The following is a 26,185-nucleotide window of genomic DNA, read 5'->3' as shown; positions in this document are numbered from 1 at the left end:
TAGCTGCTCTGTCGTTTCCATAGTGATTGTAGGTTTCAGCCCCACATTCCGGTCTCTTACACTCCTCCCACCTTTTTCCCTCATAGAAGTGATTTCTTATCCTGAGAGGTTATTGGTTTACGGCAGGAGTCATTCTGTGTGGAATCTGTTCTTTACCAACTGTGAAGTGAATTGCGGCTGATGGAGGTTAAATAGCCAAACATTGCAACTGTTTTTCAGTTTGCTGTAAAGGTGTCCGTATTTTTTTTTATTCCGTGTTCTATACTCCGGGTGGCCACAGTGGGCCCTGGAATGGCCTGACAAACGAGTCTGGGATTCAGTGAGGCATCCCTGGCACTATGCCATACTACCTACCACAGGTCTGTCTTGACAATGTTCAGCTCTGACTGCAGAGCAGGGTTGCCAACTTCTTTTTTTTTTTTTCTGGATGTTTTATCCAAAATTTATGGACCGTAAATATTTTTTTACGGACAATTTGTAAAACCATAATGAATCGTAAAGATTATATGTCTATAGCTTAGAGTACTAATATGAAATATAAGAATTATCACATCTAAAACAATGACGATTACAATACTAATAATTGGCACAAGTTCCTCCAACTTCGCATCAATTACTTTTTTTTGCGGACTGTCCGGGAATTTACGGATGGTTGGCACCGAAACAGTAGGCTTCATTCAGGTGTCTGCTCACCCGTACGTTCCTGTCAGTGGAGTAGACAATAGTGCAGGAACAAGGAGGACACAAATGCGTGAGGTGGTTCTTTTGCTCTAAAAAAACCAAACCTCCATCTTGAAAATGGCCGTCTTCTAGGACCTGCAACTTTTCTGTACACTGAAGCATACCGTATCCATTTTGTATTGGTGCAAGTCTATTTCTGCTGTGTCTGGAGCTTTTATACTGGCATTAGTGACGTATGTGGGCACTGCTATTTAGCTTGCACAACTTCTGGCTAATATTGTGTGTTGGCAGCAATGGTTTGGGCAGTTCCGAGTGGATATCATAAATCTGCTGGTACTACTAGTATGTCCACTACACGGGCAATACAATGTGGAATATCTTCTAGTTGGTACCATTGGGTAGGTATTATGTGGTTCTGGCGTGGAGAGTCTGCTGTGCACTAGTTTAGAACAATCAGGGACAGTTGTTAGGACTTCGGGCTCATTCAGACAAGCGTGTAAAACAATGGCCGTCACACGGATTTATGTATTTCAATTGGGCCGTTCACACGACCGTTGTTTCAAGGGAGCTTGTGAAGGGTCTGTGAAAAAAATAGGACGTCCTATTTTCTTGCGTTTTCACGCATCACTTCATAGATTCTAGTCTATAGGGGAAGCGTGATAATGTGTCCCACATGGGTGTACCTCAGATGTAAAAAACTGCAGTTTTTCACATCCGAGGTTGGCCACGTTCGTGTGAATGTAGCCTTAGGCCCCATGCACACGACTAGATTTTAACCGTAATTATGGACCTATTAATTTTCATGGCCGACGGACACGTTCCCGTATATGTACAGGAAAGCGTCCGGGCCATAGAAGGCTTCCGTAAAAAATAGGATATGTCCTATTTTTTTATTTTATGGACCATGCTCCCATACTTTATAAAGGGAGCAAGGCCCGCAAATGTGCCCGGTGACTGTCCGCAGCCAACCGTGATTACGGGCATGGTCGTGGGCATGAGCATTCAGGCAACACAGTCTTGTGATTAGGCTCCTTTCACACCACGTTTTTTTTTGTTTTTTATGGTTTTGGGAAAAAAAATATTTTTTCAAGATTAAAGGGAAACATCAGTTAAAACCTAAAACGCTCTAATAATATTTTTTTGCAAACTGCAGCGAAATAAGCGTGGTCTCTCCCATTCCCAAGAAGTGCTGGTTGCATGAATTAGTACTGTCAGGGGTGACAGTTCGTACTGACAGTAAAAAACCATTACGGTAGTGTGCATGAGGCCTAACCGTGTATTCGCTCGTTACCCAGGGTATGGAACCTAATTACCTGGAATCATTGTTATATGTTTCAAATTGCAAAGTATGTTCATAAGTGACCTCTTAGTGACCACCTATTTTAGGCCTTAACCCCTTCCCGCTCTTTGACGTACTATTCCGTCATGGTAAGCACATCGTTCGCGCTCAGCACCGGAATAGTACGTCGCGGGAGGAATGCCCATTTGGGCAGTCCTCCCGACACATAGCTCTGACAACTGCTGTCTCGTAAAGCAGTTTCCGCAGCTCCTTCAGCGGGGATCGATCGCAGTGTACCCGCTGATTAACCCCTTAGAAGCCGCGTTCAATAGCGATTGCGGCTTCTTAGGGGTTAAACCACCATCGACGGCTCACTACATGATAGCAGGCGGCAATGGTTACTATGGCAACCACAGGCCTAACAATGGCCTCCAGCTATGCCATCTACGAAAGCCTAGAGGGTCCTGACAATGTCAGGACCCACTATGCTAGATGTCAGCTCTAATACGCTGCACTACGCATGTAGTGCAGTGTATTAGAATTGCGATCATGGCCTCCTGTCTTCAAGTCCCCTAGAGGGACAAAATAAAAAAGTAAAAATAAAAAAAGAAAAGTTTAAAATTAATAATCCTACTCTCCCTTATTAGTCCTTTATTATTAAAAAAAATAAACAAACTATACATAATTGGTATCGCCGTGTCTGTAACGGCCTGAACGACAAAAGTATTTAGTTATTTATCCCGCACGGTGAACGCCATAAAAGAAAATAATAAACCATATCAGAATCACAATTTTTTGGTCACTTCAACTTCCAAAAAATGGAATGAAAAGAGATCAAAAAGTCACATGTACATAAAAATGGTGCTGATCGAAACTACAGTTCGTTACGCAAAAAACACGTCCTCGCACGGCTTTCTTGATGGAAAAATAAAACCGTTATGGCTCTTAGAATAAGGTAACACAAAAAGTAAATGATTTTTTATAAAAAGTATTTTATTATGGAAACGTCATAAGACATGAAATAAACTATAAACATATGGTATCGCTGTAATCGTATCGCCCCGCAGAATAACCTGAATGTGTCATTTATAGCGCACGGTGAACACTGTAAGAAAAAAAAAATCAATAGTAGAGTTACTGTTTTTTTAGTCCCCACGCCTCTTAAAAAATAGAATAAAAACTTATCAAAAAGTCGCATGCACCCCATGAAAACTACAATGAATTCCTCAAGGGGTCTAGTTTCCAAAATTGGTTCACTTTTAAGGGGTTTCCCCTGTACTGGTACCTCAGAAGCTCTGCAAATGCGACATGGCGCCCAGAAAACAATCCAGCAAAATCTACATGCCAAATAGCACTCCTGCCGTCCTGAGCTCTGCCGTTTCTCCAACCAGCAGTGTATGACCACATATGGGGTATTGCCGTAATCGGGAGAAATTGCTTTCCATATGTCCGGGTGCTTTTTCTCCTTTATCCCTTGTCAAAATTAAAAATTTATACCTTTTATCGGAAAAATTGGATTTTCAATTGCACAGCGTAATTACACACAATGCAGCAAAAATACCTGTGGGGTCTAAATGCCCACTATACCTCTCGATAAGTTCCTTGAGGGGTGTAGTTTGCCAAATAGGGTCACTTTTGGGGGCGTTTCCACTGTTTTGGCACCACAAGACCTCTTCAAATCGGACATGGTGCCTAATAAAAAGGAGGCCTCTAGTGACGGTGTAACCAAAGATGTTGTATACATGCCATAAAGCACTTGAAGAAATTTTGCACTACTTAAAGAAGCTCTGTCACCAGATTTTGCAACCCCTATCTGCTATTGCAACAGATAGGCGCTGCAATGTAGATTACAGTAACGTTTTTATTTTTAAAAAACGAGCATTTTTGGCCAAGTTATGACCATTTTTGTAGTTATGCAAATGAGGCTTGCAAAAGTCCAAGTGGGCGTGTATTATGTGTGTACATCGGGGCGCTTTTAATACTTTTACTAGCTGGGCGTTCTGATGAGAAGTATCATCCACTTCTCTTCAGAACGCCCAGCTTCTGGCAGTGCAGATCTGTGACGTCACTCACAGGTCCTGCATCGTGTCGGCCACATCGGCACCAGAGGCTACAGTTGATTCTGCAGCAGCATCAGCGTTTGCAGGTAAGTAGCTACATCGACTTACCTGCTAAGTACGTTAAAAAGGACGTTAAAAAAACGATGCAAACATAAAGTAGACCTATGGGAAATGTTAAAGAGGCTCTGTCACCAGATTTTGCAACCCCTATCTGCTATTGCAGCAGATAGGCGCTGCAATGTAGATTACAGTAACGTTTTTATTTTTAAAAAACGAGCATTTTTGGCCAAGTTATGACCATTTTCGTATTTATGCAAATGAGGCTTGCAAAAGTACAACTGGGCGTGTTGAAAAGTAAAAGTACAACTGGGCGTGTATTATGTGCGTACATCGGGGCGTGTTTACTACTTTTACTAGCTGGGCTTTCTGATAAGTATCATCCACTTCTCTTCAGAACGCCCAGCTTCTGGCAGTGCAGATCTGTGACGTCACTCACAGGTCCTGCATCGTGTCGGCACCAGAGGCTACAGTTGATTCTGCAGCAGCATCAGCATTTTCAGGTAAGTAGCTACATCGACTTACCTGCAAACACCGATGCTGCTGCAGAATCATCTGTAGCCTCTGGTGTCGATGTGTCCTTGCTCGTCTGACACGATGCAGGACCTGTGAGTGACGACACAGCGTGATCTCTGGAGAACACGGCTGTGTCTGCACTGCCAGAAGCTGGGCGTTGTGAAGAGAAGTGGATGATACTTCTATACACAACGCCCAGCTAGTAAAAGTAGTAAACACGCCCCGATGTACGCACATAATACACGCCCAGTTGTACTTTTACTTTTCAACACGCCCAGTTGTACTTTTACAAGCCTCATTTGCATAAATACGAAAATGGTCATAACTTGGCCAAAAATGCTCGTTTTTTAAAAATAAAAACGTTACTGTAATCTACATTGCAGCGCCGATCTGCTGCAATAGCAGATAGGGGTTGCAAAATCTGGTGACAGAGCCTCTTTAACTAGTAACTATTTTGTGTGGTATTACTATCTGTTTTACAAGCAGATACGTTTAAATTTAGAAAAATGCACATTTATGCAAATTTTTCCTAAATCTTGGTGTTTTTCAGAAATACTGAAATTATCGACCACATTTTTTCACTAACATTGTAATGATGGGGGTAAGGAAACAAACAAGTGAGCCCTAATCTACCCGCCACTCAGTCCCTGCCTACTTGCAACGACCCGCCCTAGGCGACGGGGTACAACTGGGCGACGGTCCCTACGCTCAATAAGTGCCCAACAGACAAGGGTACACCGAAGCAAGGGAAAAGGGGCAGTTGCCCACGGCAACACCGTGAGCAACAAGAGTAGTGAACGAGCCGAGTAAAACCAGGAGTGTACGAGGTACCAAACGCAGAGCAGGAGAGTAGTGAACAAGCCGAGTCAAACCAGGAGTGTACGAGGTACCAAACGCAGAGCAGGAGAGTAGTCAGTAAGCCAGGGTCAATATGAAGCAGGGTCAAATGGTTCAAGAAGCTGCAGCAGGGCCAGGAAACAACACGAGAAGAATCACAAGCAAGGAGGAACAGGAAAGGCAGGTATAAATAGACAGAGGGCGGGAGCTAGCTCCGTCTGGCCAGGCTGTGATAGGCTCTCCCACCACTCAGGATGGCAGGCTTAGGAGTGGAAGATGGAGTCAGTCTCACAGACATAGAAGCAGGTGCAGACTGATTACCTATGTGCCTGGCAGATCCTTAACAAACATAAAGCACAACATGTCACGAGAAAACAATCTCAGAATCGCTGGATAGGTTTAAGCATTCCGAAGTTATTACCACATAATGTGAAATATGTCAGATTTGAAAAATGGGCTCTGAGCCTTAAAGGGAAGGTGTCATGATTTTTTAATTTTTTTTATTATATTGCTTTTAATATAATGTAAACAAAAATTTTATTTATTTGTGTTGTCACTTTCTACTTTTTAATTCATACTCTTACTTGTCTATGGGAGCTGCCATTTTTTTTTAATCTCTGTATGTGTCGATTAACGACACATACAGAGATGGAATACGGCAGCTACAATGCATGGGGCACAATGAACGGCTCCCGCCCATTACCTCTTCTATCTGGCTCTGTACTGCGCAGACGCAGGTCAGAGTCACACAGAAGAGAAGCTGTTTGTAGGAAGATAGCAGGCGCCATTATTTGGACCAGCTGCACTGCAGGTAAGGTGTGTGTCTCTGTCCCTCTCTCTCACAGACCCCCGCTCTCGTGAACCCCGACGGGCCCCCCCCTTTTGCTAGATGCATTGTCAGTGTGGACGGTGTGCGGACCTAAGCTTGTCAGATGTAGCAGAGCTGAGTGTGTGTGTCTGTGTAGCAGAGCTAAGTGTGTGTGTCTGTGTAGCAGAGCTGAGTGTATGTGTGTGTGTCTGTGTAGCAGAGCTGAGTGTGTGTGTGTCTGTGTAGCAGAGCTGAGTGTGTGTCTGTAGCAGAGCTGAGTGTGTGTGTCTGTGTAGCTGAGTGTGTGTGTGTGTCTGTGTAGCAGACCTGAGTGTGTGTGTGTCTGTGTAGTTGAGTGTGTGTCTGTGTAGCAGAGCTGAGTGTCTGTGTACCAGAGCTGAGTGTCTGTGTACCAGAGCTGAGTGTCTGTGTACCAGAGCTGAGTGTGTCTGTGTGGCAGAGCTGAGTGTGTAGCAGAGCTGAGTGTGTCTGTAGCAGAGCTGAATGTGTGTCTGTGTATCAGAGCTGTGTGTCTGTGTAGCAGAGCTGAGTGTGTCTGTGTAGCAGAGCTAAGTGTGTGTGTCTGTGTAGCAGAGCTAAGTGTGTGTGTCTGTGTAGCAGAGCTAAGTGTGTGTGTCTGTGTAGCAGAGCTGAGTGTGTCTGTGTAGCAGAGCTGAGTGTGTCTGTGTAGCAGAGCTGAGTGTGTCTGTGTAGCATAGCTGTGTGTGTGTAGCAGAGCTGTGTGTGTGTCTGTAGCAAAGCTGAGTGTATGTGTCTGTGTAGCAAAGCTGAGTGTGTGTGTGTGTGTCTGTGTAGCAGAGCTGAGTGTGTGTGTCTGTAGCAGAACTGAGTGTGTGTGTCTGTGTACAGAGCTGTGTTTGTCTGTGTAGCACATGTGGCGTATGCACAGGGCGCCGCTGATCCTTCATAGCCGCTTATCAGCTGTTTTGAAGAATCAGCGGCAAGCACCCCCCCATACACCCACAATTCCCCCTAAACATGCAACTACGCCACACACAACCCCACCCACTGTTCTTTTTTATGCAACACGTTTTTTAAAAACGATTGCGTAAAAAACTAACGGCTCGATTTCCCATTGACCCAATAGTTTTTTTTAAAACCGCTTGTGTAAAAAGTGCTTTGCATGTTCTAGCAGAGCACTTTACCAATTATGTAAATAAAAAGCGCAAGCAAGCGTTTTTTTGTGTGGTTTTTGTCACGTAAAATGCGCAAAATAAACGTGTTAAATACACGCCGTGTGAACCTGTCAACTGAAAAGTAATTCACTTTATTTTCATCATTCTAAGGGTATGTTCACACGCATTGTTTTCAGTCATTTTTCGGGCCGTAAACGTCATGAAAAAGTCTGAAAAATCGGAAGCAGAACGCCTACAAACATCTGCCCTCTTTCAATGGGAAATACGGCGTTCTGTTCCGACGGGGCGTTTTTTACATGGCCGTTTTCCGAAAACAGCACGTAAAAAGACGCCCGCCAAAAAGAAGTGCATATCACTTCTTGGGACGTTTTTGGAGCCGTTTTTCATTGACTCTATAGAAAAACTGCTCCAAAAACGGCTGTAAAAAACGACGCCAAAAACGCGAGTTTGATTAAAATATGGCTGAAAATCAGGAGCTGTTTTCCCTTTGTTTAGTAAGCGTGTGAACATACCCTTAGCCTTTTGGTGTGTCCTATAGCTTCTGCCAGCTGCAGAATCACACCCAAAATGGCAGCCGGACACTGCTTAGCAATTTGAAGACACCTTTTCCTGGCTTGTAGGAGGGGGGGGCTGAGATTCCCTCCCACATTTACGGCAGCTGTGAGTCAGGTTGCTTTGCCTTATTCACCTTGCTGTAATTCTGGGAAGTGCTCAGAGGGAGCCAACACAGGAAAACATGTCAAATGATTATTTAATTTTTAATACTTTCCACCATGTGGAAGAAAAAAAAAATAAAGCAAAAAACGTAAAAATCTAATAGAAATAAGTAACTTAATTTAAAAAAAAAAGGCCTAATTCGCGACACATTCCCTTTAAGGCCAAAACTAGGGGTTAATGACCAAGCAATGTTTTTTTGTTTTTCCATAGTCGTATTCAAAGAGCCATAACTTTTTTTATATTTTTCGTTGCTGTAACTGTGAGGACTTGTTTTTTGCGGGATGACTTGTATTTTACAATTTTGGGGTACATATAATTTATTTTATAAACTTTTATTAACTTTTTAATAAATATATAAAAATAACAATTCTCCCATTGTTCTATGTGTTTTAAGTTTAGGCTGTTTACGGTGCGGCGTAGATAACATGTTACCTTTATTCTATGCGTCGGTATGTTTTACTGCAATGCCACATAGGTATAGGATTTTTATGTTTTATTATGTTGCGTAATAAAAACACTTTTGGTTTCAATAGATTTTTATTGAACATTATATTATTGAGTAACAATAATTAGGCCTTTAAGGCCACATATACAATAAAACAAAAGAGAAAGGCCAACATACCCTAGTATCCTAAATCATGTAGTAGAAAGCCTATGATGTCAATTATTGTGCATAACAAGAGGAGACTTAAGTATGAGTCACTATCGTATATAGGTAATTCTAGAAGACCTCATATCCTATAAGGTGGTACATTAAGTACCCATAAAAGAAAAGGAGAAAAAAAATAAAAGGAAAAACACGCCAACAGGACAAACGGGAAAGAGAGAGAACAAAAGTAAAAGAGAAGAATTGAGGGAAGGAAGAATGGGGGCATTCTCCGTTTCTATCCAGTCAGGTAGGTGTGTGAGTCTTCCAGGGACTCCAGATCTTCTCAAACCTATCTAGAGTATCGGACAAAATATGAGAGGTGGTGATTGACCATTATCCATGAGACTTTGGCAATCAGTTGTTCTATAGATAGAGTGGGTGAATGCCAAATCCTGGCAATGGTAATTTTAGTGTCTAGGAATATGTACTGAATAAGTTTACGGGTGTGTGTTCTAACGGATGGGATAGGACCACATAGCAGGGCCGTGGTAACATCCCTAGGAGGTGTGACCTGAGTGACGGTTCGTATGAGTTGGTATATCTGTCCCCAGAAATAGTCAGCTATTGGGCATTCCCATAAGGTATGTAGTAGTGTGTCTTCTGCTCTGTACTGCCAAAAGCAATGGGGGTCTGCTGAAAGGTAAATGTGAGATATACGGGTTGGGACCATATACCAACTTATCAGAACCTTATACCCTGCCTCCAGCAAGGAATTATTAATAGATGGCTTATAGGTCACATATGCCATTTCTCTCCATTGTGCCAAGTCAATTTCAGAACCCGGGTCTCCTTCCCAGCGGGTCGTATAGGGAAGCTTATCCTTGTGGTAATGAAGTCTGAATAAATAGGAGAGATCTTACTTCTGGAATAGGGGAGCCCTTGTTAGTCCACCATCGGAAATCAGATCTGCATATACCTAGGGGAAAGGCAGGGTTACAAGTAATAGTCATAAGTGGATTGTGAGAAGATTTAACATTAAACTTTCGTAAGAGAGCATCCCATAACTGTAGCATCTGGTAAAGCACAGAGGAGAGGTTCGAAGGTCGGTCTGAAAGAGCTGATCACAATAGTGTTTCCAAGGGGACATGAGAGCATGCCGCCACCTGTAACTGCACCCATTGTGGGTAGTATGTCCTTACAAAAACATCAGAAAATGGTGTCAATCGGACTGCGTGATAATAATGTGTGCTGCCAGGGACCCTTGGGCCCCCTGCAGATTTAGGTGCAAATAAAGTGCGCTTCTGTAACAGCCGACGTCTGGTACCCCATATAAACTTCATAATAAGCTTTTGGGTATCTCTGAGCGATTTTGCTGGTACCAATATAGGGATAGTGCGAAAGAGGTATAGAAGTCGAGGTTAAAGTGTCATTTTGACAGAGGCAATGCGACCAAACCACAAAAGATGATAATGGGAACAAGTTTGGAGATCTGCAGCTATTTGTTTAAAGAGTGGAGGGAAATTTTCTCTGTATAGGGAGTCTATGGAGGGTGTTAATTTGATGCCTAAGTATGTCAGGTGGCGGTTGTCCCATTGAAAATCAAAGCTCAATTGCAGGAGCTTAACTACGTTGTCTGGGATGGTGAGATTGTAACGTCTATGGCCGCGGACCGGCGTCCTGACTTACCCTCTGAAGGCCGCGGCCATGGACGAGTGAGTTCCCGGCGGCATCTCCCTCCTGAGGGACGCCGGCACTCACTTCCTGGTCCGGACACTGTCTTCCACAGGGCGCGCGCACGTCATTAAAGGGCCAGTGCACGCACAGTTGCAGAATCTCTGCAATTAGCCCAGAATGTTGCTGGACTATAAAAGGGGCTCTGCCCTCTCTATCCTTGCCTGTGCATTGTTGTGTTACCTAAAGTTTGTCATTGCACTCCTAGTGTTTTCCAGTTCCCAGTGTTACCCATACCTTCTGCCTGTACCGTGTATCCTGTGCTACCGTGCCTCTGTGCCTTCAAGAGTTGAAGTCGTGTTGTGTCCTCCACTGCATCTATTGTGTTACACCCCGACGGGTGTCTGTCTACTGTCGGAGCCTCATCTTAGCCTGAATCTACCGCTACTGTCTACATTGCCTCAGGTACCCTTTCTGGACTATAGATATTGCATTGTACCTGTTTGGCCAGCTGCTATCCCGCTACGCGGTACGGCCCAGTGGGTCCACACCGCGCCGTGAAAGAGATTTATAGCTACTGATTTAGTGTTGTTAACCCTAATGTCAGACAATGAGCCATATCTGTCCAGGATATGAAAAAGATTCGGCAGGGAGGTGAGGGGGGCTGACACAAACAGTAGTATATCATCTGCATATAGCGCACATTTATGTTCGACCTCCACCTCCATGCCTCTGATATCAGGGTTACTCCTAATCCAGATTGGCCAGTGGCTCAATAGCCGATGCAAATAAGGCTGGGGACATCCCTGGCGGGTTCCTCGCTGTATGGGGAGAGAGTCAGACAAATAGCCCCTAGAATAAATTTGTGCTGTGGGTTGGCTGTACAATTCGGTAAGAATAGAAAGACAACTACCGTATTTTTCGGACTATAAGACGCACCTGTCCATAAGACGCAGCCCGGTTTTAGACAAAAGAAAATAGGAAAAAAATTATTTGTTAAAAAATTATTTATTCTGTTTCACCACATTCTGAGAGCTACATTTTTTTTATATTTTTTTCATCGATTGATCGGAGTGAGTGCTTATTTTTTGCGGGACGAGCTGTAGTTTTATTGGCACCATTTTTTGGTACATACGATTTTTTTGATCACTTTTTTCTTTCATATTTTAAGCACTAAGGTGGCCAAAACACTATTTTGATGTTTTAAATTTTTAAACTCACTGTGCGAGTTAAATAATGGTATAGTGTAATAGATCATAGATCAGACTTTTACAGACGCAGCGATACCAGATTATTTTATTTTTTACATTGTGCTTGGGGAAAAAATGGGAAAAGTTTTTTTTTTTTTAACTTTTAATATTTATCACATTTTATTAGTTACCCTAGGGGACTTGAACCAGCGGCCACTTGGTTACATGTGGAGTCACTGAAAAAGCGTAACTACGCTGTTTCCCTAACTCCCATAGTAGTGAATGGCAGTTACGGAAGCAGCGTAGTATGCGTGCTACGCTGTTTTCTTAACTACTGTTCAGTTCTACTGTTCAGTTCTATGGAAGTTACGGAAACAGCGTAGCTCAGCGAGTTACGCTGTTTCAGTAACTCCACATGTAATCAAGTGGCAGGGAGAGCACAGAAAGCTAGAACGGGGTTTAGGAGGCCCCGTTCTAGAGATAGGTGCGGGTCCCAGATGTGGGACCTGCATCTATCTGACATTTATGACATATCCTGTGGATATTCCAAAACAAATAGTAGGACAACAGCACACGTCTCCAGATCTTCAAAGTGGTTTTATTGTCAAAACATCCACGTCAAACAGGCAACGTTTCGACCCATAGTGAGTGTAGGGTCTTTGTCAAGCCTAACATTATGTCTAAAAACATCATCTTAAATAGGTGAATACAAATAATTACATGGTACATTTCAACCAATGGAAATCGTGATCAGTGTCTCCCAGGTGAATTATACATTAATCTTAATGACATCCGTCAACTCGTTACATAATAGTAAAAATGTGTATAAAAAACGACATACAATGCATCTTCAACGACAGTTAATATAAATTCGTCAATCGTTGTTCTGGTAATAGAAAACGAAGAAGGGAAGTTCACCACACTCCAGATTCCAGCTCCGATCCTAGGAAGCTACTGCGCATGCTCTGCAATCAATGAATCGTCGAGGCACAATCGAAACAGGGAATTGACCACCAACTGAACAAATCGGCATGAAATATAGAAGCCATAATATCCTCGGTCCTACATCTTGTGGCTCAATTATATTGACCGCAACAATGTAATTATAGCAGTGTGATTTGTAAAAAAATGCTGTGGGACATAATCTGTTGTGTTGTCAGGGACGCCATCACTACGTAATAAGTCACATGTTTGAAAACATCCAATGGGTCAATGGAAAAAAGGGAAGGGGGGTTTATTAACCAACCCCTAACTATATGTATGGATCACTAAGTAGTTTAATCTTTACTCGTCCAATAAGTCATCTACTATGTTGAACTACCTATATAAACTAGATCACAAAAAGTGATCAAAGATAGTTGCAGGGCACGCTCGTAATATGTGTCCGAAGAAAATCATCAGGCAGATATACAGCGTAATAAACACAAGACTTCTGATTGGCTACTGATCGTCTCCCATAGTATCACCCTTAAGGCCCATATGATCTCTTACATTTTTGCAAAGATCTAATAAGAACAGTCGCATTTATGACCACACATAGAAAATGGACCGAAAGAGAGGAAAAATTGTAGTCTTCATCCTGGTCGTATGTTCACTGGTGTGTGGTGAACGAACCTCCAAGAACGGCAATCTTCAACTGTAAAAAATATATATAAAAATGAGAGTATATATCGAAAATCACCCATGATGTGCAAAATATTAGATAAAAATGTTAAAAACAGCAATGCAATCTCAGAGTCCAGGTGTTATCTTATACTCTAGATTCAGACCTCTGGGGTACAAGGCGTCAAGTTCAAAGATCCAACGCAATTCCTTTCTTTTTAATAACTTCTGTCTGTCCCCTCCCCTTCTGAGTTTTGGAACACAATCTATTATCCTAAATCTTAATTGATTTAACTGATTATTTTTTTCAATAAAATGTCTCAGTAATGGTAATTCAATCATTTTCTTCCTAATTGTACTCTTGTGTTTATTGATTCTCAATTTAATCCCTTCCCGCACCTTGACGTAACTGCACGTCAATGTGTGCAGTAAGTTTGCGCACCTTGACGTGCAGTTACGTCTGTGCTTTGACAGTTAACCGCCGCATGGCGCTTCACCGCAGCCGCGGTTAACTGTGCAGGGTGTCTGCCCTGCATTCCCCATTGCCGACCAGCGGCCCATCGCCGCTGATTTCGGCAGTTAACCCCTTCGATGCGGCGGTCGATTCCGATCGCCACATTGAAGGATTTTAGCGCCGATCGGCAGCCCCCACGTGAAATCACGGGGGCTGGCGATGGTACCCATGGCAACCGGACGCCAGACAATGGCTTCCGGGCTGCCATGTACAGAAGCCTATGAGGACCAGCCGGAGGCTGTTCGTCGTAGGCTTCCTGTCAGTGTGACTGTTACGTCACAATGACAGTTAGAATACATTACACTATGTAGGTAGTGTAATGTACTCTAGCAGCGATCAAAGCTGCAAGTCTAAGTGTCCCCTAGTGGGACAAGTGAAAAAAGTAAAAAAAAGAATAAAAATGTTTTAAAAAAAGTGTAAAAATAAAAGTTATAAGTGACATAAACAAGAACTGCTTTTTTTTCCTATAATAAGTCTTTTTTTATTAAAAGGAAAAAAATGAACACGTAAAAGAAAAGTACACATATTGGGTATCACCGCATTCGTAACGACCCCAACTATAAAACTATAATATTTTTTTTCCCGCACGGTGAACACCGCAAAAAAAATAACCGAAAAACTATGCCAGAATCACTATTTTTTGGTTACCACCCCTCCCAAAATATACAACAAAAAGTGATCAAAAAGTCGCATGTACGCCAAATAGTACCGATACAAACTACAACCCGTCCCGCAAAGAACAAGCCCTTAAACAGCTTTTTTGGCTGAAAAATAAAAAAGTTATCGCTCTCAGAATATGGTGACACAAAAAATTATTTATTTTCTAAATAAGTGATTTTATTGCGCAAACGCTGCAAAACATAAAAAAAACCTATATACATATGGTATCGCTGTAATCGTACCAACCCGCAGAATAAAATATAATGGTCATTTATAGCCCAGGGTAAACGCCGTAAAAAATAAATAAAAATCATTGTCCGAATTGATGGTTTTTGGTCACCTGGCTTGCCGAAGAATGGAATAAAAAGTGATCAACAAAATCGCATGTACCCCAAAATGGTACCAATGAAAATAACAGATTGTCCCGCAACAAATAAAACCTCACACGGCTCCGGTGGTGGAAAAATAAAAAAGTTCCGGCTCCCAGATTATGGCGATGCAAAATGTGCAGAGCGTTCCAAAAGCGGATAGGATCGGGTGCCATTTATAAGTGCGACACTGGCCACATATCTGCGGATTATTATTTATTTACCCCATTATTATACCCTCTTATTATGCCCTGATGTACTCTGCTCAGCCTACATATGCCCCCACATTATAAACTGAAATACCAGCAAAACGCCAAACAGAACTACTACCAAGCTAAATCTGTGCTCCAAAAGCCAAATGCCGCTCCCTCCCTTCTGAGCCCTACAGCGTGCCTAAACAGCCGTTTACGTCCACCGATATGGCATCGCCATACCCGGGAGAACCCGGTTAATATTTTATGAGGTATTTGTGTCACAAACTGGGCACAACATATAGTGCACTAAAATGGCACATCAGTGGAAAATTGTAATTTGCGCATTAAACCCTTCGCGCACCATGACTTAATAGCATGTCGTGGTGTGTGGGGGGTGATATATGGAGTGTCTCACTCACTGAGCCCGTGCCATACGCTGCGGGTGTCAGCTGTGTATTACAGCTGATACCCGGGACTAACGGACAGAAACAGCGATCACGCTGTTACAGGAGCCTGTAAAAATTACAATATACTGCAATACATTAGTATTGCAGTGTATTCTACCAGTGATCTAACGATTGCTGGTTCAAGTCTCCTAGGGGGACTAATAAAATATGTAAAAACAAAAGTAAATAGTTATTATTAGTGGAAAAAATTAAATAAACATTTAAAGTCCAAAAATAAACCCTTTTCACATTTTTTCTCTAAAATAATTTAAAAAAAATACACAAAATTGGTATCGCTGCGTCCGTAAAAGTCCAAGCTATTACAATATACCATTATTGAACTCGCACGGTGAACGCCGTGAAAAATAAAGAATTTGAAACTGCAAAATCGCAGTTTTTTGGTCACCTTCGCTCTACCAAAAAATTTAATAAAAAGTGCTCAAAAAGTCTTATGAACCCAAAAATGATACAAATAAAAACTACAGTTCGTCCCGCAAAAAATAAGCCCTCACACCACTCTATTGACGGAAAAATAAAAAAGGTGTGGCTCTCGGAAAGCGGGGAGGAAAAACGAAAAAGAAAAAGCAAAACATGGATCAGTTCGGAAAGGGTTAATTACTTTCCAATGAAAAAACATTTATGACCACATGTGAGGTATAGCCGTACTCGGGAGAAATTGCTTTACAAATGTTGGGGTGCATTTTCTCCTTTATCCTTTGTGAAATTGAAAAAATTCAAAATTTTAGTGGAAATAATGTTGATATTAATTTTCTCGGCCTAATTCTAATAAATTCTGCAAAAGACGTGTGGGGCCTAAATGCTCACTATACCCCTAGATAGATTCCTTAAGTGGTGTAGTTTCCCAAATGGGGTTACTTTGCAAATTCGACATGACACCCAAAAACTATTCCAGCTAAATTTGAGTTCCAAAAGCCAAATAGCGCTCCTTCCCTTCTAAGCCCCGATGTGGGTCCAAACAGCCGTTTATTACCACATATGGGGTATTTACCTAATCAGGAGAAATTGTTTAACAAATGTTGGAGTGCTTTTTCTTTTTTATTCCTTATAAAAATTCCAATGAATTCAGCAAAACAACTGTGGGGTCAAAATGCTAACTTTACCCCTAGAAAAATTCCTTGAGGGGTGTAGTTTCCAAAATGGGGTCACTTTTGGGGGGTTTCCACTTTTTCCATCCCTCCAGTGCATTGCAAACGCGACACGGCACTGAAAACTATTCCAGCAAAATCAGAAATCCAAAATCCAAATGGTGCTCCTTCTCTTCTGAGGCCTGCTGTTGGTCCAAACAGCAGTTTATTACCACATATGGGGTATTACTATAATTGGAAGAAATTGCTTTACATATGTTGGGGTGTTTTTCTACTTTTATTCCTTGTAAAAATATAACATTTCTAAGTTTTTTTCACAAAAAAAGTAGATTTTCATCTTCACATACTAATTCAAATAAATTTAGCAAAAAAACTGTGGGTTCAAAATGCTAACTATACCCATAGATAAATTCCTTGAGGGGTATAGTTTCCAAAATGGGGTCACTTTTGGGGGGTCTTTACTGTTTTGGTACCACAAGACCTATTCAAACCTGACATGGTGTCTAAAATATATTCTAGACAAAGGAGGCCCCAAAATCCACTAGGTGCTCCTTTGCTTCTGGGGCTTGTGTTTCAGTTCATTACCGCACTAGGACCACATGTGGGATATTTCTAAAAACTGCACAATCTGGGCAATAAATATTGAGTTGGATTTCTTGGGTAAAACCTTCTGTGGTACAGAAAAAATTTATTACAAATGAATTTTCGAAAAAAAAAATGAAATGTGTAAATTTCACCTCTACTTTGCTTTAATTCCCGTGAAACGCCTAAAGGGTTAAAACACTTTCTGAATGCTGTTTTGAATACTTTGAGGGGTGCCGTTTTCAAAATGGGGAGATTTATGGGGACTTTCTAATATATAAGGCCCTCACAGCCACTTCAGAACTTAAATGGTCCATGAAAATATAGCCGCCTGAAATTTTCTTGAAAATATGAGAAATTGCTGCTAAAGTTCTAAGCCTTGTAACGTCCTAGAAAAATAAAAGAATGTTCAAAAAACGATGCAAACATAAAGTAGACATATGGGAAATATAAACTAGTAACTATTTTGTGCGGTATTATTATCTGTCTTACAAGCAAATACATTTAAATTTAGAAAAATGCTAATTTTCTCTAAATCTTGGTGTTTTTTACAAATAAATATTGAATTTATCGACCAAATTTTTTTCCCTAACATAAAGTACAATATGTCACGAGAAAACAATCTCAGAATCACTTGGATAGGTAAAAGCATTCCGGAGTTATTACCACATAAAGTGACACATGTCAGATTTGAAAAATCTGCTTCGTGCTGAAGGCCAAAACAGGCTCAGTCCTGAAGGGGTTAATGGGCATAGTCGTTTCTCCTCTAAAGATTAATGAACAAGGACATGTTATCATATATACGACGAAATCCGAGTTACATGTAAACCCGTGTCTAATATAAAAAAATCCTTTTGGAGTTGAATAGCCATATCCCGGCCCTGCAGTTCACGATGGTTTGCTCTGACCAGGAGCTGCAGTTCCTGGATACATTGGTACAATTGAAAGGTGGAGTGTTCTCCACGGATTTATTAGTGAACTCCACAGACAAGAATAATCTCCTTTTATATAACAGTAATCATCCCAGACACATGATAGAATCTCTACCATGGAGTCAACTGTTACGAGTTGATAGAATTGTGTCAGTTACAACACAGAAACAGGTTAGCTTGACACAGATGTGCAATAAATTCAAGAAGAGAGGTTACCCTAGGAATCTAGTGCAGAAACTTAGGGATAGATTAGACATTTAATCCATTGGAATCAAAAACTAAGAATAAACAGGTTGAACGTATACCCTTTATTTCAACCTTTCGCAACTTGAGTGGTCGCATAGGTAACATTCTGCGAAAGAATTGGTCGATCGTGTCGAAGGGACACAATGAGATTGATACATTGAGTACACCACCTATTATGTCCTATTGTAAGACCAAGAATATCAGAGACGCATTGGTTAAATTGGAAGTGGGTAGTAAAAAGAAAAATACACAATTGTTACTTTGCCCCTCTAAAAATGGAAATTTTCCGTGTTTAAATTGCTGTAATTGCAAAAAATATCTTGAAGGGTAATAAATTCCATCACCCCTACACTGGGAAGGTTTTTAATATTAGTGTTAAGGATCTGCCAGGCACAGCTTCTGTATCCACGCCCATAGGTAATCAGTCTGCACCTGCTTCTATGTCTGTGAGACTGACTCCATCTTCCACCACTCAGGATGGCAGGCTTAGGAGTGGGAGAGCCTATCACAGCCTGGCCAGACGGAGCAAGCTCCCGCCCTCTGTCTATTTATACCTGCCTTTCCTGTTCCTCCTTGATTGTGATTCTTCTCTGTTGGTTTCCTGGCCCTGCTGCAGCTTCTTGAACTACTTGTCCCTGCTTTGTATTGACCCTGGCTTACTGACTACTCTTCTGCTCTGCGTTTGGTACCTCGTACTCTCCTGGTTTGACTCGGCGCGTTTACTACTCTTGTTGCTCACGGTGTTGCCGTGGGCAACTGCCCCGTTTCCCTTTGTTCTGTGTTTCCTTGTCTGGTTGTCTGTCGCGCACTTACTGAGTGTAGGGACCGTCGCCCAGTTGTACCCCGTCGCCTAGGGCGGGTCGTTGCAAGTAGGCAGGGACTGAGTGGCGGGTAGATTAGGGCTCACTTGTCTGTTTCCCTATCCCTGTCATTACAATTAGACACAGGTTTACATGTAACTCGGATCTCGTCGTATATATGATAACATGTCCTTGTTCATTAATCTATATAGGAGAAACGACTATGCCCATTAAATTGAGAATCAATAAACACAAGAGTACAATTAGGAAGAAAATGATTGAATTACCATTACTGAGACATTTTATTGAAAAAAATAATCAGTTAAATCAATTAAGATTTAGGATAATAGATTGTGTTCCAAAACTCAGAAGGGGAGGGGACAGACAGAAGTTATTAAAAAGAAAGGAATTGCGTTGGATCTTTGAACTTGACGCCTTGTACCCCAGAGTCTAGAGTATCTAGAGTCTAGAGAATCTAGAGTATAAGATAACACCTGGACTCTGAGATTGCATTGCTGTTTTTAACATTTTTATCTAATATTTTGCACATCATGGGTGATTTTCGATATATACTCTCATTTTTATATATATTTTTTACAGTTGAAGATTGCCGTTCTTGGAGGTTCGTTCACCACACACCAGTGAACATACGACCAGGATGAAGACTACAATTTTTCCTCTCTTTCGGTCCATTTTCTATGTGTGGTCATAAATGCGACTGTTCTTATTAGATCTTTGCAAAAATGTAAGAGATCATATGGGCCTTAAGGGTGATACTATGGGAGACGATCAGTAGCCAATCAGAAGTCTTGTGTTTATTACGCTGTATATCTGCCTGATGATTTTCTTCGGACACATATTACGAGCGTGCCCTGCAACTATCTTTGATCACTTTTTGTGATCTAGTTTATATAGGCGGTTCAACATAGTAGATGACTTATTGGACGAGTAAAGATTAAACTACTTAGTGATCCATACATATAGTTAGGGGTTGGTTAATAAACCCCCCTTTGCTTTTTTCCGTTGACCCATTGGAGTTATTGAAACATGTGACTTATTGTTACGTAGTGATGGTGTCCCTGACAACACAACAGATTATGTCCCACAGCGTTTTTTACAAATCACACTGCTATAATTACATTGTTGTGGTCAATATAATTGAGCCACAAGATGTAGGAACGAGGATATTATGGCTTCTATATTTCAGGCCGATTTGTTCAGTTGGTGGTCAATTCCCTGTTTCGATTGTGCCTCGACGATTCATTGATTGCAGAGCATGCGCAGTAGCTTCCTAGGATCGGAGCTGGAATCTGGAGTGTGGTGAACTTCCCTTCTTCGTTTTCTATTACCAGAACAACGATTGACGCATTTATATTAACTGTTGTTGAAGATGCATTGTATGTCGTTTTTTATACACATTTTTACTATTATGTAACGAGTTGACGGATGTCATTAAGATTAATGTATAATTCACCTGGGAGACACTGATCACGATTTCCATTGGTTGAAATGTACCATGTAATTATTTGTATTCACCTATTTAAGATGATGTTTTTAAACATAATGTTAGGCTTGACAAAGACCCTACACTCACTATGGGTCGAAACGTTACCTGTTTGACGTGGATGTTTTGACAATAAAACCACTTTGAAGATCTGGAGACGTGTGCTGTTGTCCTACTATTTGTTTTGGAATTTGCATCATGCCGGAGTGGGTTTGCCTGGCTTGACCGCGTGCACCGCAACAGACTCGGGACTTGTGCTGCTTCAAAACCTTCTACTTTTCTTCATATCCTGTGGATATGTCATAAATGTCCTTCATAGAAAAACCCCTATAAATGCTGTGGTCGCTATTGACCACGGCATTTAACTAGTTAAATGGGTTTGCCATAAAACACATTTATCCCCTATCCACAGGATAGAGGCTATATGTGAGATCGCTGGGGGTCCCACTGCTGGGACCCCCAGCGATGAGAACAGGGGACCGAAAATCACCCAGAGCGCTACATGAGAAGCCTGGACTTCCGGGTTCTGTGTCCGGCTTATTTGTTCCGCAGCTCCATAGAGATCAATGGAGAGCCTCTCGCGCATGCGCAGCAGAATCCCATTGATCTCTATGAAGCTGCCGGACACAGAACGCGGAATCACATCTTCTCACGCAGCGCTCTTGGTAACTTTCAGTCCCCGTTCTACTTATCGATCACACATGTATCCCCCATCCTGTGGATAGGGGATACATGTGTTTTATGGGACAAGCCCTTTAAACTGCCAGGAACAGCGAAATTTCTGTTTCTGGCCGTTATAGCAGCGTGTCAGAAGCTGACACCTGCAGTGTATGAAGCGGGCTCAGCGCGTGAGCCCGCTCCATACATCACCCCCCCAGCTCCATGATGTGACGCCACGTCATGGGTCGGGAAGGGGTAAGTAATGAAGCGGTCATGGCGCCCGGCGATGCCGGGTCCCTTGACTGCGGACTATAAGACGCAGGGACTTTTTAGCAAGATTTATTCTTGCTAAAAACTGCGTCTTATTGTCCGAAAAATACGGTAGTTCCAAACCCCATCTTGTTAAGGACAAATAACAAATATTCCCAGGATAAAGCGTCAAAGGCCTTCTGGAGGTCAAGGCTTAAGCGCATACACTGGCGTCCAGAAGTCTCATCCCAGCCCATGCGGAGATAATATTCACGGCTATAAAAATACTTTTGAACTAAAATTTGTGTTTGCATCGCCGGTTTCCAAGGGCCGTAACTTTATTTTTATGTCGACAAAGCTGTTAATTGCTACCATTTTGGGGTACATAGGACTTATTGATTAACTTTTATTATCTTTGTTGTGGGTGGGGGCAAGGAAAAAATAGCAATCCCGCCGTTGTTTTTTGCTGGCATTTTTACGGCATTTATCTTGCGGTTTAAATAACCTGTTAACATTATTGTTTGGGTCATTATGATCATGGCAATACCATTTACAGTGGTGCTTGAAAGTTTGTAAACCCTTGAGAATTTTCTACATTTCTGCATAAATTTGACCTAAAACGACATCAGATTTTCTCACAATTCCCAAATCAAACATATGAGTCAAAAATATTAGACTTGGTCATTTCTTTTTTGAGGCAAATGATCCAATATCTGTAGCGTCCATGACCAAGGCCCGTCGGGTTTACTCAACTCCCAACGCCCGCAGCCATGGATCCGTGAGCGCTGGTCCCCATCTCCTTCCTAGGAGATGCCAGCGCTCACTTCCACTCCGTTCTACTGTGTCCTGTAGGGTGTGCGCCAGCACGCTCGTGCCTGGCCTTAAACGGCTAGCGCGCACACAAAGGAGATCGTCATCATCAACTGCCATGATCTCCTGGTCTATAAGAAGGCCCCAGGCCTTCTAATCCTTGCCTGAGCGTTGTTAGTTTATCCCAGTCTGTCTTGCAAATGGTCCATTAGTGTTTCCCGTTCCAGTTGTTTTCCCGTGCCCTGTTACCTGTTCCTGTATCCCGTACTGTTCTTGTTCCTGTGCCTACCAGTGTTGGAGTCGTGTCTACTGCACCTGCTGTCGTTTGCCACGTCCAGTGTCTTCCGCCATGTCCTGTGTCATCTGCCACGTCCGGAGGAATTCGCCACGTCCTGTGTCATCTGCCACGTCCGGAGGAACTCGCCACGTCTGGCTCAACCTGCGGCACCTGTGCCAGAGCTGCGGCCACTGTCTGGACTACCCAGGTACCCTTGTGCGAGACATTGTATTGCTGGGGCTTCCTGTTGTTTGGCCAGCTGCCTCCCCGCTACGGCGGTACGGCCTAGTGGGTCCACTGACCCGCCTCGTGACTATCACATATCTGTGAGTGGCAAAATTATGTGAAACTTTGCTTCAGTATCTGGTTTGACCTCCTTGTGCAGCATTAACTGTATCTAAAAGTTTCCGGTATTTGTTGATGAGCCCTGCACATCCGGCTTGGAGGAATTTTAGCCCGCTCCTCCGTACTAAACAGATTCAAATCTGTTATGTAGGTGGGTTTCCGCCCATGAGCTGCTCACTTCAGGTCCTTCCACAACATTTCTATTGGATTAAGGTCAGGACTTTGACTTGGCAATTCCCAAAACTTGAACTTTTATTCTTCTTTAACCAATTTGTGTGCTTTATTGTCGCTGTCTTGCTAGTCTAATATTTTTGAATCATTTGTTTTATTTTTTTATTTTTTTTGTTCTACTTTCATGACTTTTGTCAATACAAATTTTTTTTCACATTCATTCTTTTTTTAGTCTCACTAGGGGACTTTTCTATGCAAACTATTGATTGCTTATATAATGCTTTGGTGTATTTAGTATACAGTTTTACACTGACAGGCAATCTATTAGGATGTGCCTCTGGCATGGCCTAATCGGTATATAGCCAGGGCAGAAACAATAAACCAAAAAACTATCCAGGACAAAACAAGCACTCATCTGGGTAAGAAAATTCATTGATATATAAATAATAAATATATCTATAAATATGGTAAAAAAAATTAGTTTAATTCGTGGAAAAAAGGAGAAAGTAATACAGACAATTCCCACAGATTACATATACAGTGATGGAAAACAGTTTAAAAACTACCTGGCCAGGAGTAATTATGGGTATATATGAATATAAGCATAAATATGCTAAAGGAGATACAAAAATATATATCGGCAAGGTACATATAACAGGTTACAGCCTAAGAGGGACAGGTAAATTCAAACCATTCAGGACGGCAGGATTATTAAGCACATCCAGGAATCAATATGAATACGGTGAGGTAGAATGAGCAATGAGGATATAAATAATCCACAAAGATTTTTCGCATTCTCATCTATTCACTAGGGGACTTTTCTATGCAAACTATTGATTGCTTATATAATGCTTTGGTGTACTTAGTATACAGTTTTACACTGACAGGCAATCTATTAGGATGTGCCTCTGGCATGGCCTAATTGATATATAGCCAGGGCAGGCCTGGGGGCATTTGTTAGGCCCCTAGCTGCCATGGCAACCCATTGCGTTTGCAGGTCGCCGATGGGTGACAGAGGGAGCCCCCTTCCTCTGTAAACCACTTAGATGCCGCGGTCACTAAGGAGTTAAATGGTCGTGTTCGAGGTAAACTTCAATTCAGAACAGAGAAATGTCCCATCCGCTGCTTGACACCTAAAGAAAGGGTCAGAAGCAATGGCCCCAATTTTTTTTCAGCCTAAAAGGAGTATAATATATTATTTGAATCAAATTATGAGCACTCCCCATTGAATTCTCCACTTCTGTTAAGTCCTCAATCATTAAGTATTGTATATATTTATTACCCATTTGATAAAGAGGATGAATAATTTTTTGGGGATCATTACGGGTGAGGTATGGATTATATATAGACATTTTGGACGGTAAGTAATTTTAAACAAGTTTATATGGCCTCGGAGCACAGTGGCAGATATTGCCATATTTTTAGTTGTTCAATGTTTGTTCATTTGGGTTCCAGGTTAAAGGCCTTTTTACACGGGCCAATGATCGGGCAAATAAGCGTTCATATGATTATTGGCTGATGCACAAAATATTATCGTTGTCGGCAGCACATCTCCCTGAGTAAACAGGGAGATGTTCTGCCGACATGATGGAAATGCATGGAGATGAGCGATCGTAGTAACGATCGCTCTTCCCCATACATTACTGATCAAAGCTGGTTCTGAAAGGAGCAAACAAGCGTTGATCAATGAGCTGTTTCGTTGATCAACGCTCGTTTTTATGCCAAAATTGGCAGGTGCAGAAGGACCTTAGCTCTTATTCAGACAAACGTGTGTCAAATCTGCCGTGAAAAACGTCCGCTTTTCATGGCCGATTTGCACCCGTTTGGGACCCATTTTCACGGAACCCTCATAGACTTGAGTCTATTGAGGGATCCGTGAAAACTGACAAAAATAAGAAATGTCCTATTTTTTCATGGGCCGTTCACACGGTCTGTTAAAACAACGGCCGTGTGAATAGCCCCATAGAAATACATGCAGCCGAGTGACGGCCGTTAAAAAAAGAAAAACGTCCGTAAACGCGGATGATTTCATTGTCTGTCTAAATAAGCCCATAGAGTGATGATTTATATGGATTGGCAGATGGCTAATGCTAGAGGCTCAATGGCGAGCACACATAGGAATGGAGAGAGCAACCTTGCCTCGTTCCTCTTCCCAAGGAAAAGGGCTCAGAGACATCTAGGTTAGTACAGATTCTAGCTCTGGGAGACTCCTACAACACGGGGGCCAGAGTTTAACCTGCATCGGATCTCCCAGAGATAGTGTCATTTAACAAAGTCAGAGGTGTGATATGTATCTAGGAACAATAGAAAGCCAGAGGAGGATTCATCCCGTGCAACTTTTTTATTTCACTGTTAACAAAGCTGCATGAAGGTTTTTTTGTTTTGCAGCAGGATGAGCTGTAATTTTTTAATGGCACTATTTTTGGGGACATTTAACATATTTCTGAACTTTTTTATATTTTTTTTTATGGGGGAATAGAAAAAAACAGTTATTCCGCCATTATTTCTTTAGTTTAATTTATGGACTTCACCGTGTGGGATGAATAACGTGTTACATTTATTCTATGGGTTGGTACAATAGATTATAAGCTCTTGTGAGTAGGGTCCTCGCTCCTCTTGTTTGAATTGTAAATTAGTTTTGTCACTAAGTAATATCTGATATTGTCCGTACGTGTTCCCTCTGAATTGTAAAGTGCTGCGCAATATTTTGGTGCTATATAAATAAAGGATATTATTTATTATTATCATTACAAAGAATGGTTTCTTTTTCAATCGCTGCATTCCAAGAGCCACAACTTTTTTTATTTTTCTATCTATGTAGCTGTATGTGGGCTTATTTTTTGCGGGACTGTCAGGGATCATTAGCATGTATATTGTTTGCAAAAATATTATCCTTACATACATATTTATATATATCAGTATATTCCACAAAGAACTTGAATGTATGTAACAAGATGGAGTCTGCATAAGGAACACGCCTATGTAAGACACCGCCCCTGGAATGCAAGAGGAGTGTACAGATGAACTCACAGCTGAATAGAGCCAATAGGGCTTAAGCACGTCCCACTTTCCTACAGAGAAGATTTTTTTTGTAACCTCTTTGTGTAATAAAAGTTGAGTTGTACTTCCTACTTCACTGAGGAAGGATGTCTACCAA

The 26,185-nt window shown here is 41.7% G+C and overlaps 1 long non-coding RNA gene across 1 annotated transcript; it reads left to right on the top strand.

Moving 5' to 3' along the window:
* Positions 1-24: 24 nt before the first annotated feature.
* LOC142760226 (uncharacterized) lies at positions 25-26,185 on the top strand. Its single transcript, XR_012883267.1, has 2 exons — positions 25-846; positions 25,948-26,185. It is a non-coding gene; the product is annotated as an uncharacterized LOC142760226 (long non-coding RNA).

Source organism: Rhinoderma darwinii, chromosome 1 (genome assembly GCF_050947455.1).
Source record: "Rhinoderma darwinii isolate aRhiDar2 chromosome 1, aRhiDar2.hap1, whole genome shotgun sequence".
NCBI classification, from domain to species: Eukaryota; Metazoa; Chordata; class Amphibia; order Anura; family Rhinodermatidae; genus Rhinoderma; species Rhinoderma darwinii.
The sequence above is the reverse complement of the archived record's forward strand: the minus strand, read 5'-3'. Positions and strand labels throughout refer to the sequence as shown.